Consider the following 12,599-nt stretch of genomic DNA (forward strand, 5'->3'; position numbering starts at 1 on the left):
TCTGGAACCCCAGCACTTTGTGATTTTTACAAATTATTTGGTTGAAGAAGTAGAGGGATGGGCCAGTAAGTTGGCAGGTGACATGATTGTGGTTCTGGGAATAATGTAGAAGGTTACCATAGGTTACAGCAGGTTATAGACTGGATGCAGAGTTGGGCAGAAAGTGGCAGATGGAGTCAATCTGGATAAGTATGAAGTGATGCATTTTGGAATGTCAAACTTGAAAGCAGAGTACATAGTTAATAGCAGGATGCTTAAAAGTGTGGAAGAATTGAGATACCTTGGGATCCAAATCTACAGCTCTCTAAAGGTTGATAGGATAGTTAAAAAGGCTTCTGGTATGCTGGCCTTCATTAGTTGAGGGATTAATTTTAACTATTATGAGGTAATGTTACATCCCTACAACAATGCACTCAACATCTCTACAGCATTGCGTTCAACATTAGCAAAATTAAAGAGATGATTGTGGACTTCAAGAGGAAGTCAGGGGAACATGACCCAGTCCTTATTGAGGGCTCAATAGTGGAGAGAGTCAAGAACTATAAATTCTTGGGTGTCAACATCTCCAAGGATCTGCCCTGGAGCCTCCATTTGATGCAATCATGAAGAGGGCTTACCAGTGGCTATACTTTGTGAGGTGTTTGAGGAGATTCAGCATGTCACCGAAGACTCTCGGAAACTTCAACAGGCTTACCTTGGAGAACATTCTGGCTGGTTGAATCACTGTCTGGTATGGAGGTGCCAACTCTCAGGACAAGAATAAATTCCAAAGAGTTGGTAACTTGGCCTGTGACATCACAGGCACCAGACTCCATCGAGGACATCTACATGAGGCGGTGTCTTTAAAAGCAGCCTCTATCCTCAAAGACCCCCACCATCCAGGCCACACCCTCTTAACTCTGTTACCATCAGGAAAAAGGTACAGGAGACTAAGGACAAGCACTCAATGGCAGAACGACAGCTTCTTCCCCACTGCCATCAGATTCCTGAATAATCAATGTACCAAAGACAATGCCTTACGTTTCATGCATTATTAAAAATATTTATCATTGAAAGATGGTTTATAATATGAATATTTGCACTCTGGCGCTGCCGCAAAACACCAAATTTCATGACTTGTTCATGACAATTAATTCTGATTTTGATTCTATAAAACTCAGTTTAGACCACATTTGAAACAATCTGGTTGCCTCATTTCAAGGAGAATGTAGGAGCTTTTCAGAGGGTGCAGAGATTTTACCATCTGAATAGGAGAACATGTCTTATGAGGCAAAGTTAACAGAGCTAGAGCTGTGACTTACAAGAGATGAATAAAGTTATGGGAGGCATAGATAAGGTGGCAGTAAGCACCTTTTTCCCTGAATGAGAGTAACAAACACCATATCTGTACAAGGTACGGGGAAGAAAATTTAGGGAAACATTAGGGTTTTGTTTTTTTCACATAGAGGTATTCCAGGGGTGGTGGTGGGGCCTGATAAAATAGAAACTTTTAGACCGACACATGGAAGCAAAAAAAAAGAAGGTATGCATGTAAGGCAGGTAAGGTTCGTTTGTTGAGTAGATTTCTAAGAATTGGGACAACATTGCAGACCAAAGGGCCTGCACTGTGCTGTAATGATCCATATCCTATGTTCTAGGTAGAAGAACTGACTTTTAATAATGCTGAAGACCCATAATAATGTTATTTAGCAAACCAATGACACTGAACATTCATTGATAGTCAGATTGCTGATCACCACATTCATAACTTACTATGCACATGGCCTGCTCGAAATACTCTGTCTTACACAAGGCTTTCACTAAATGCATGGTTCACACTAAACATTCATCCTTTTGTTCATTTTCAAACACTTTGCTGAACAAAACTGATACCCAAAAGCTATTTGTCTCAACTTATCATTCCACGTTGCAGACAATGAAAACATGCAACACCTGTTACAGTCATCCCATGCATGTGTCAATGGCTACATGGGCTCTGTAACAAGCACCTTAACTACCCAGGCTTCACAGAAGAACAACATCTACACAAACTAACCTTACATTAACTAGTTCTCAATTCCATTTGTGAACTCATAAAGTATTAAGCACAACCTCACACATGTAGTTGCAATGCTCTTCTAACAAAAATCAATTTTATTCTGATTCTTAGGTTCTTGGTCCCAGGTTCCTGGTCCCATGATCATTTTAACCTCCAGCACTTGCCACATGCTGTATCTCAAAGTTTTCTGATCATCATAGCTGAAGGATAGCCATTGACACTCTCTGCACAGCCATTCCCATTTGCAGTCTTCAACAAGATGCGTGTCTTGTCAAGGAGTCGAGTCGTTTAAGCCATGCTCCAGTCCTGAAGCATTGCAATTAAGGTAGTCAGATCTTCCCTGTATTTAAATAGAAAACTGTCAGTCCTCATTATAAAGATTCCTTAGTTTCTGTATTAGATGGATGAGAGTGGTTTAATGTTGCCTCGGGCAAAAAAAAAGGCACAAAAAAAATCAGTGAACACAGTTAATAACTTTTACCAAAAACTATTGGGTGGAGTGGGGTGCGGAGGGGACAGGTGCAGTGGGATGGTGCAAGATGAGCTGGCTGGTGTAGAATGGGATGAGCTGCAAAGAAAACAATTCCTTATTTTTCAAAATAATATTTTGGCAGCCTTGTTCCTTGTTAAAAGATGACATTCATCTTGTAGATGATGCTTTATCAGCCTTTTGAGGGCACTGTCAATAAGCCTGAGCACACGTTCCTTTCTCTCAGGAATTACCATGATGAGAAATGTGGAAATCTCCATAATTGGAGTGTGTCTTTGCTGACTGGCTGATGACCTCTCAATTGAATGTCTAGGCAGTGGTGACTGAGAAATTTCAGTCACATTCCTTTTACACAAGGGAACTTGATAATGTTTTTTTCAACTGCTGTTGAATGTTGAATTTCTTTGAAGTTTTTTTTCTTCAAAACAAGGGTAGAGAAACATTGCAACAAAATTTTAATTGCCAAAACAATAAAACAAATAAATTTCTAGCCATTAAATCTGAACCATGGATACTTTCCACAGAGCCAGTATTTTCCTGTAAGGTATTTTTGTAAGAGATTTCTGGATCCAATTAATTCCCACTCAAGACTATTATAAGAAGTCAAGTGAATAAATATTAAATGACCCTAATTTCGAGCAGAGGGAACATTCTGATTTTCACATTGTAACTATTTTGACATAACATTTTTGATGCTGTTGTCTTATCCATTCCCCCTAAGGTATTGATGTTGTTGTAAAGTTCCACAAAACATCAGAGTACCTCACTACATAGTCACTCATAAGCTCTTTTTCCACTGGCATCCCAGTTAATTGGCCATGGAGTGTCCCGGGATTGGAAGCCATTTGTGGTGTTTCCACTGGGCCACCTTTTACTAGGACACTCGCTACTTTTCCACTGAACACAACTCATCCCCTGGGTTTGGAGAGTTTACCTTTGAATGGATTGGAATGGTTGGAAGTTGTCCTTTATCCACCAGTTTAATCAGCATGTTGGTGTCAGCTGACGCTGGGGATAGAGGCCATCTATCCCCGGTGTGATTTGATGTCATTTGATGCCAATGTGCTGTTTGTTTTCCTTTTCCACTGGAGCCTTAACTGGTTAATTCTCCATTAATTCCTGGGACAAGGTGCTAGTGAAAAAAAGGGCTATATAGTGATAAGCTTTAAAGATGTGTGAGGAGGAATGGAAGGACAGAGGAGGCAAGGCACATACTGCACCTATAGTGCAATGGAGGGAATGAATTCTTATGGGGCTGTATTAGGTTTCAATCAAGCATGTAGCTCGATTTTGAGTGGATCTGAGGTTCCTGAGTGTTTTGAAAGCTAGAAATTGTGGGCAAGTGGATAATATTACATTAGTTGCTTAATGTAATACTGTTCCACTTGCAAGCATTGTGGATGGTGGAAAGGGTTTGGTATGTAAAGAGATAAGTAACTTGCCATAGGACCTGCTTTAGTAGCTCAGTGTTTATTTATTTGTTGAGTTTAGTTTTGGGTGATTGGTGATCCTTCCTGTAATTAAGCGTGAAGTCTTAGTGAGAGAAATACAACTGCATCTCATCTGAGTCTTAGCTAGGCTCCTTGCACCATATTCAGTCAAGTATTGGCTTGATGTCAAGAGCAAATCCTGTCACTTCACATTTACATTTCAGCTATTTAGTCAACATTTAAGGTCTTAATGATGCTGAACCTAAGAGGTGCTATCAAAATTCAACTTGACTGTCGATACGCAGATTATAGCTGTATAAATTCTACCATCTGATGGTACCTACTGTGCTTTTACTGATGATTGAGAATGAACTAATTGAGTAACTGCTAAATTTATCTTAGCCTTTGTGTACAGTTCATACATGAGCAATTTTCCACATCGCTGTCAGCACAACTTGTGCTGGTGGCAAAGTAGCACAGCTGATAGCGCTGTGCCATTGTACCTTCAACAATCTGAGTTCAATCATGGCCTCTATAGCTATCTATATGGAATTGCCTGTGACCATGAGGGCTTTCCCAGATGCTCTTGATTCATCCCAAAATTACATACATGCTAGTTGATGTGTGGTTGTTTTCTTTTAATAAGTAGCTGGTAAAAGAATTGGAAAGGAGTTAATCAGAATGTGGTAGAGAATGGGTGGCAAAGGAGTGAGATTGTTAGGGTTACCCAAAGAGTTTGAATGGACATGGTAAGCCAAATGACATTCTTCAAAGTAGTAAGGAAATATGAAAAAAAAATTACAGCCAAGTGTTGCCTGGTTTCCCTGACTTTACTGTGTCCAATTTTCGCAGGCACTTCTTGATGTCAGATGAAATTAATTGAATTTGCAGAAAACTGGTTTCTGTGACAGTGGGAAAATTAGGAGGAAGGTGAGATCACCTGCACCGTATTTGTGGCTAAATATGTTTGCAAATGTTTAGCCTTACTTTAGGCAGAATGTGGTGGGATATAATTATGCCTTCTCCCATTTCATAATTTGGTATCCCTGATCAGGGCCTTTATGTCTCAGAAAAAGTTGGCCAATAGGAGTAGCTTTGTAGGAGGGAACATTACCCTAAAGGATGGTATCTTATGTGTGGAGAATATTTCAGCATGAAGACCATGAATTCCTCAAGCTATGGCCCTTGCATCCAATGATGCATGCTAGCACAGATTTTGATCAATGTAAGAAACCCAATTTACATGAGATTACATTCTTTGTAGACTTTCATTGTTCATTCTTCTTGACTGCTGGAAATTTAACACATGCCCATCATTGAGGAGGGAGATGTGCACTCAATGCCTTCTTAAATCTGCCACAAGCCCTCTCGAATCCTCACCACAACTTTGCAAAAAACTCCAGTCTTCTGGAGTTTTCAGATAGCCTCTTATTGGAAATACAGTGAATCCTCAAGGAATATTAAGGTGTTCCAGTGTTAACTGTGAATTTGTAAGTTTATGTTATGATTTGAAAGAAAATGTTGCTTGGGCCATTATCCTTTGTGGTTATGTTCAGACATGTTCTCCCAGCAGGTGGGGCTCTGGGTCAGGAATGTTTATTCATCAAATCTACGCTTATGATATGGTTCAACATAGTACATTTTCATGATTTGTTTTGTAAAGAATAGAAATTAATGTTGATTTCTTCTCAATTAAACAATTAAAATCCTTCTATAATTGTCTTCTGCAATAAGTAACACCCAACTGAAATTTTCAAACAGAGCTAAACAAAAACATCTGCAGATGCTGGGATCAAGTGCATTAGAAAAATGTGCTAGAGAAACTCAATAGGTCATGTAACATCAACAGGAAGTAAAGGATAACCTATGTTTCAGGCCTGAGCCCTTTATCAGATACCTTCAGAAGGGTCCTGGCCTGAAACGTTGGTTACACTTCACTTCCTGAGGATGCTGCCTGTGTAGTTCCTCCAGCACATTTGTGCTTTGCAATTTGCCAGACATTTTTTTCAGAGTAATGTTCTACAATTGCTTGCCTGTCCCGCATCGGACTTGTCAGCCACAAACGAGCCTGCAGCTGACGTGGACTTTTTACCCCCTCCATAAATCTTCGTCCGCGAAGCCAAGCCAAAGAACTATACCATTTTGGATACTATTGAGGGTGATGACCTACCAGTGACAAGCCATGGCAGTCAGACTCTGGCCTGGAGTCTGACCTTGTGGCTAAGATGGGAAGGGAAGAGAAGATGTAAGCTGTAGTGATCAGGGATTCCATAGCTAGGGGATCAGATGAGAGGATCTGTGGAAGAGGTCAGGAATTACATGTTGCCTCACAGGTGCCAGGGTCCGGTATATCTCAGATCAAGTTCATTCTCTAGAGGGAGGATGAGCAACCTGATGTCATGGTCCATGTAAGGACCAATAGTGTGGATAGGAATGGTGATGAGGTCTTGCACAAAGAGTTCAGGGAATTAGCTGCTAAGTTGAAGGACAAAATCTCCAGGGTTGTGATCTCAGGACTGCTACCATGCCACGTACTAACTATGTTAGAAATAGGAGGATAATGTAGCTTAACACATAGCTGAAGAGATGGTGCAAGAGTGAAGGCTTCTGACTTCTGAATTATTGGGCTCTCTTTTTTTTAAATAATTTTTTATCTTTCACACTGTGAACCATATCAACCAAAATATGTGCAAATATGTCTCATTTAATTTACACAGTGGTCTTTACTCCCCTTTATTCTACCCCTCCCCTTCCTTCCCTCCCATCTACCCACCTCCCTTCAATACCCATAAATATTCAACATATACAATACAATAAAACCATAAAACAATATTTTCACAAAAAGGAAAACAAACAAGAAAAATGCATCATCTATTCATTACACATTGAATCCAGTGGTTTGTCTTCTTATCATTTTCATTCTCATTTTAGGGGATGGAGGTCGTAGGCAAGCTCCCTCTGATTTGTTCCATATATAGTTCTCAAATTTGTTCAAATATTGTGACTTTATTTTTTAAATTATATGTTATTTTTTCCAATGGAATACATTTATTAATTTCAGATTGTATACCTAAAATGGATGAGAGGGGGGGTGGGGGGTGGCTTGGGAGGAGGGAGGGGGGGGGAGAAAAAGGCACTGTATATGTGTGAAAAAGAAAAAGTGTATATCATGGCTAATGTGATTTATGGTGTGAAAAATAAAAAAATTAAAAAGAAAAAAAAAGAATACATTTATTAATTTCCATGTACCATTGCTGTATACTCAGGCTCTTTTCCATTTTCCAAATTGACATTATACATTTTTTTGCTATTGCTAAGGCTATCATAATGATTTTTTTTGCACTTTATCCAATTTGAGGCCTAATTCTCTACTTCTTATGTTATTTAAAGGAAATATCTCTGTTTTTTTTGGTATGTTATTTTTTGTAATTTTATTTAGTATCTGATTTAATTCTTCCCAAAACATTCTTGTATACATCTCTTTTCCACTTCTTTGTCACCTCCATCCCCTTTTCCCCATTTTCATCTCTTAGTTTTCTCTTATTACACTTAATATACAACAACACATTTAAGACATAAAGTACCCCCGCAGTTCCCATGTCCACTAATACCTTAACCCCAAAGTTCCCCCCCCCTCTCTGAGTTGCCGCATAGCCCTTGCTGGGCAACCACAGCACCCCTTTTCATTTGGGTTGCGATCTTGTTCACAGTGTCAACTGATTTTGTAGTGACGGTTATTCCCCCTCCATCCAGTCCTCTCCAGAAAACACTTTTTTTTAACATATATAACAAAGCTCTCTCTCTTCTTTTCCCCCCACCCTTACTCCCTTCCTTCCCTTCGCTTTTCTCTCTTTAGTTCTTTACATATACATTGTTTTCACATCTTTATATATACTTTATTGCCGTTCTTCATTCTTGTTACATCCCTTCATCTCTTCTCCTGTCCTGCAAATGCTCTGCAAATTCTTGGACTTTCTCTGTATCCGTGAATAGTCTGTTTTGCTCCCCGGGTATAAATATTTTAAGCATGGCTGGATGTCTTAATATGAATTTGTAACATTTTTTCCATAAAGTTGATTTCCTTCCTCCTCTTTAAGAGTTCAAAACTTATGTCTGGGTAAAAAAATATTTTTCGATCCTTGTATTCCAATGGTTTATTATCTTCTCTAATTTTATTCCTTGCCCGTTCAGGTATATTTTCTCTTGTCGTATGTCTCAAAAATTTTATTAAGATGGATCTTGGCTTTTGATGTGCCTGTGGTTTCGGAGCTAACGCTCTGTGTGCCCTTTCTATTTCCATTTCTTCCTGCATTTCTGTCATTCCCAGGACCTTTGGGATCCATCCTTTTATAAATTCCTTCATGTCTGTGCCTTCTTTACCCTCCTTCAGGCCCACTATTTTTATTTTGTTTCGCCTACTATAATTTTCCAACATATCAATTTTCTGAGCTAACAACTCTTGTGTCTCTTTAATTTTTTTGTCACTTTCTTTCAATTTTTCTCTTAAGTCATTCACTTCCATTTCTACAGCCGTTTCCCACTCTTCCACATTCTCTACTCTTTTCCCTATTTCTGTCATTACCAGTTCTAACCTTTGCATTTTATCTTCTGCTCTTTTCATTTTCCTTTTAATTGCTTTAAACTCTAATGACAACCATTCTTTTAGTGATCTCATTTGTTCTTCAAAAAAGACTTTATCTATATTCTGTTCAGCAGTTTTACCTTTTATTTCTCTTTGTCCATCAGTTTTACCTTCTATTTCTCTGTGAAGATCTTGGTCTTCTTTTTCTGTGTCTGTATCTGTGTTTGTGTCTTCTTCTTCTCTTCTTTGTGTCTGTGTCTCTTCTGTTTTTCCTGATGAGCTGCTTGTATCTCTTTGTCGGGCCTCTTCTTGCTGAGCCTATTGTTAGTGTTCCTCCCCTCTTGGGCTGCTCGTCTGTTGTGCTTCTTGACATTGGACTTCTTGTTGATCTTTCCTCCATCTGCCTTCCACATCTGTTTCATCGCGCCCTCTTCTGCTGTCTTCCTTATCCTCCAGCTGAGAGCCCTGGTGTCGGGCGTCTCTCAGCTGCTCGGTCTGTGACAGCCCGCTCCTCTGCTGAGCCCCCCTCCCACTGGTGTCCTCTTTCTCCTCTGATTGCGCACTTTTGTTTGGCTCCGAGAACCATTTTTGTAGTGTACTGGCTGATGGATCTCGACTCTGCAGGGCAGGTACTGACCTCGAGGGTCGGGCGCTTCTCATCGCCACAGCGTCTTGTTCCTTCCTGCAGGTAAGGCCTTCTTCCTTCTTCTCTGGTGACTTTTTTACTTCTTTTTTTCCAGCTGTTCTTACTTTCTCCTTCTTGGAAGCCATCTTCTTTCTCTTCTCTGTAACTTTATCTTCTATTTCTTATACTTTATTTCTGTAATGCTTTGCCTTTTCCTGACTACTTTTTCTATTTTCCTGGAGGGGGCTGGTTTTCCCAATCGGCCACTACTCCACCACATGACTCCCTTCAATTATTAGGCTCTTTTCCAGGGACGATGGAACCTTTAACAGTGGGACAGTTTGCATTTGAACTGCAGGCAGGGGAGACTAATAACTTTGGAGGATGGTTTTCCAGTCCTGCTTCGGGGTTGGGTGGGGTTGGCGGGGGATGGGTGTTGGGGTTTAAACTAGTTTGGCCATGGGGATAGGAACCAGAGGAGAAGGCAAGGAAAAGAGCAGATGATGTAAAGGACAGGCAGTGGAGACAGCATAAATGGAAGGTTTGAAATGTGTTTATTTCAATGTAAGATTAAGAATAAGGGAACTGAATTCAGAGCACGGATTCACAATATTTTAGCCATTACAGAGATTTGGCTGACTTAAGGAGAGGATTGGCTGATGCAAATATCGAGGTTTTGATGAAACACCAAAATGCTGGAGGAACTGAGCTAGTCTTTTCAGCATCTATAGGAGTCAATCATGTATTGCCAAGTTTCAAGCCTGAGCCGTTCTTCAAGGAATAAGCAGAATAAGCAAAAGGTCATGAAGTCTCAGAAAGTCTCAGTATTCAGACACTGCTGGCTGGGGGAGGAATCCAGACCCACAAAAGGAGTTAATTGGATATGATAAGGGAACAGGTAAGAATTTATCATGTTTGTGCAAAGGGATGTGGAATGGAGAGACAAAGATAGGGAAAGGTGATAGGGGAAGGGTGGTGGTATTTAATGAAAGGCAGGGAATTTAATATTAATGCCATCTGGTTGGAGGGTGCACAGTCAGAAGATGAGGTGTTGTTCCTCCAATTTATGGTGGTCTCAGTCTGGCAGTGCATGTGACCATGGACAGACATGTCAGCAAGGGAATGGGATGGATAATTAATATGGGTGGCCACTGCGGTGGACAGAGCCATGGTGCTCAGCAAAGTGATCTCCCAGTCTGCATCTAGTCTCTCCAATGTAGAGAAGACCACAATGGGAGCACCAGGTGGAGTAGATGATCCCTGCAGATTCACATGTGAAATGTTGCTTCACTTGGAAGGACAGTTTTGGGCCCTGAATGGTTTTGAGGGAGGAGGTGTGAGCACAAGTGGAGCATCTCCTGAGATCACAGGGGTAAGTCCCAAGGGGATGATTGGTGGGAAGGGAGGTGTGGACAAGGGAGTCATGGAGGGACTGGTCCCTACAGAAAGTAGAGAGGGCATGAGAGGGGAAAATGTGCTCAGCCTGTCCCCTGCAAGGATTCCATTCCATTCTCTCAATTCTTACATCTCCGTCACATCTGCACCCAGGATGAGGACTTCCATAGATCATCAGAGATCTCTTCTTTCTTCAAAAAACATGGCTTTTCCTCTACCATTATCAACTCAGTGCTCACCCACATACCCTCCTTTATCTACCTTGGCCCCCTCCATCCCACACACAACAGGGTTAGGATTCCTCTTGTCCATCTTCCATGGCGACCACTCTCTCCGTGACTTTTTTCCACTCTTGTCTCCCCACCAATCGTCCCCTTGGGACCTAGAACTACAGAAATGTATAGCACAGAAATAGGCCTCTTCAGCCCTTCTAGTCTGTGCCAAACTTTTTTTTTTTGCCTAGTCCCACTGACCTGCACCTAGTCCATAGCTCTCAATACCTCTCTCATACATGTACCTATCCAAATTCTTCTTAAAAGTTAGAATTGAGCCTGCATTTACTACTTTAGCTGGCAACTCATTCCACATACCCACCACTCTCTGTGTAAAGAAGTTCCCCCTCATGTTCTCCCTAAACCTTTCCCCTCTAACCCTTAACTCATGTCCTCTAGTTTGTATCTCACCTACCCTCAGTGGAAAAAGCCTACCTACATTTACTCTGTCTATCCCCCTCATAATTTTAAATACCTCTATCAAAAATCCCTTCATTCTTACAACGCTCCAGGAAATAAAGTCCTAACCTGTTTAACCTTTCACTGTAACTCAGTTCCTGAAGTCTGGGCTACACCCTAAAGTATCTTCTCTGCACTCCTTTTATCTTATTAATATCTTTCCTATAGTTAGGTAACCAGACCTGCACACAATACTCCAATTATGGCCTGACCAATGTCTTTTACAACTTTACCATAACTACCCAACCCCTATACTCAATATTTTGATTTATGAAGGCCAATATGCTAAAAACTCTCTTTATATCCTTATCCACCTGTGATGGCACTTCTAGGGAATTATGCATCTGTATTCCCAGATCCCTCTATTCTACTGCACTCCTCAGTGCCCTACCATTTACTGTGTATTTCCTTTCTTGGTTTGTCCTTCCAAAATGCAACACTTCACACTTGTCTGCATTAAATTCCACCTGTCATTTTTCAGCCCATTTTTCCATCTGGTCCAGATCCCTCTGCAAGTTTTGAAAACCTTCTTCGCTGTCCACAACACCTCTAATCTTAGTGTCATCTGCAAACTTGCTGATCCAATTTGCCACATTATCATCCCGATCATTGATTTAGATGACAAACAAAATGGTCCCAGCACTGATCTCTGAGCCATACCACTAGTCACAGGCCTCCAGTCAGAGAAGCAAGCATCCACCACTATGCTCTAGCTTCTCCCATCCATCCATTGTCAAATCCAATTCACTATTTCACCATGAATACCAAACTTCTGAACCTTCCTGACTAACTCCCATGTGGAACCTTGTCAAAGGCCTAACAACCACCGCCTTTCCTTCATCAACTTTCTTCATAACCTCCTTGGTTAAATACAACCTACCATGTACAAAGTCATGTTGACTATCACTAATCAGATCCTGGCTTTCAAAATAATTGTATATCCGATCTCTTAGAACTCCTTCCAAGAATTTATCTAATGACATCAGGCTCTCTGGACTCTAATTTCCAGAGTTACTTTTGGAGCCTTTTTTAAACAACAGAAAAGCTTGAGCTATCCTACAATTCTCTGGCATCACACCATTGGCTAAGGATATTTTAAATATTTCTGCCAATGCCCCTGCAATTTCTACACTAGCCTCTCTCAAGATCAGAGGGAATATCTTGTCAGGCCCTAGGGATTTATCAAACCTTATTTGCTTTAAGACAGCAAGCACATCCTCTACTTTAATCTTACTTACTTCCCATGACTGCACATTTCCTGACAGGATACTGACGATAAAAACATTAAAATCTCCCCATTTCTTTTGT

At 40.6% G+C, this 12,599-nt stretch overlaps 1 protein-coding gene across 11 annotated transcripts in view; it reads left to right on the forward strand.

The window, feature by feature from the left end:
* LOC138751496 (histone deacetylase 9-like) overlaps nucleotides 1-12,599 on the forward strand; it is an 851,890-nt gene that overhangs the window by 806,309 nt on the left and 32,982 nt on the right. The gene's annotated exons all lie outside the window — the stretch shown is intronic.

The sequence above is a fragment of the Narcine bancroftii genome, chromosome 1 (genome assembly GCF_036971445.1).
Source record: "Narcine bancroftii isolate sNarBan1 chromosome 1, sNarBan1.hap1, whole genome shotgun sequence".
In the NCBI taxonomy this organism is placed as follows: domain Eukaryota; kingdom Metazoa; phylum Chordata; class Chondrichthyes; order Torpediniformes; family Narcinidae; genus Narcine; species Narcine bancroftii.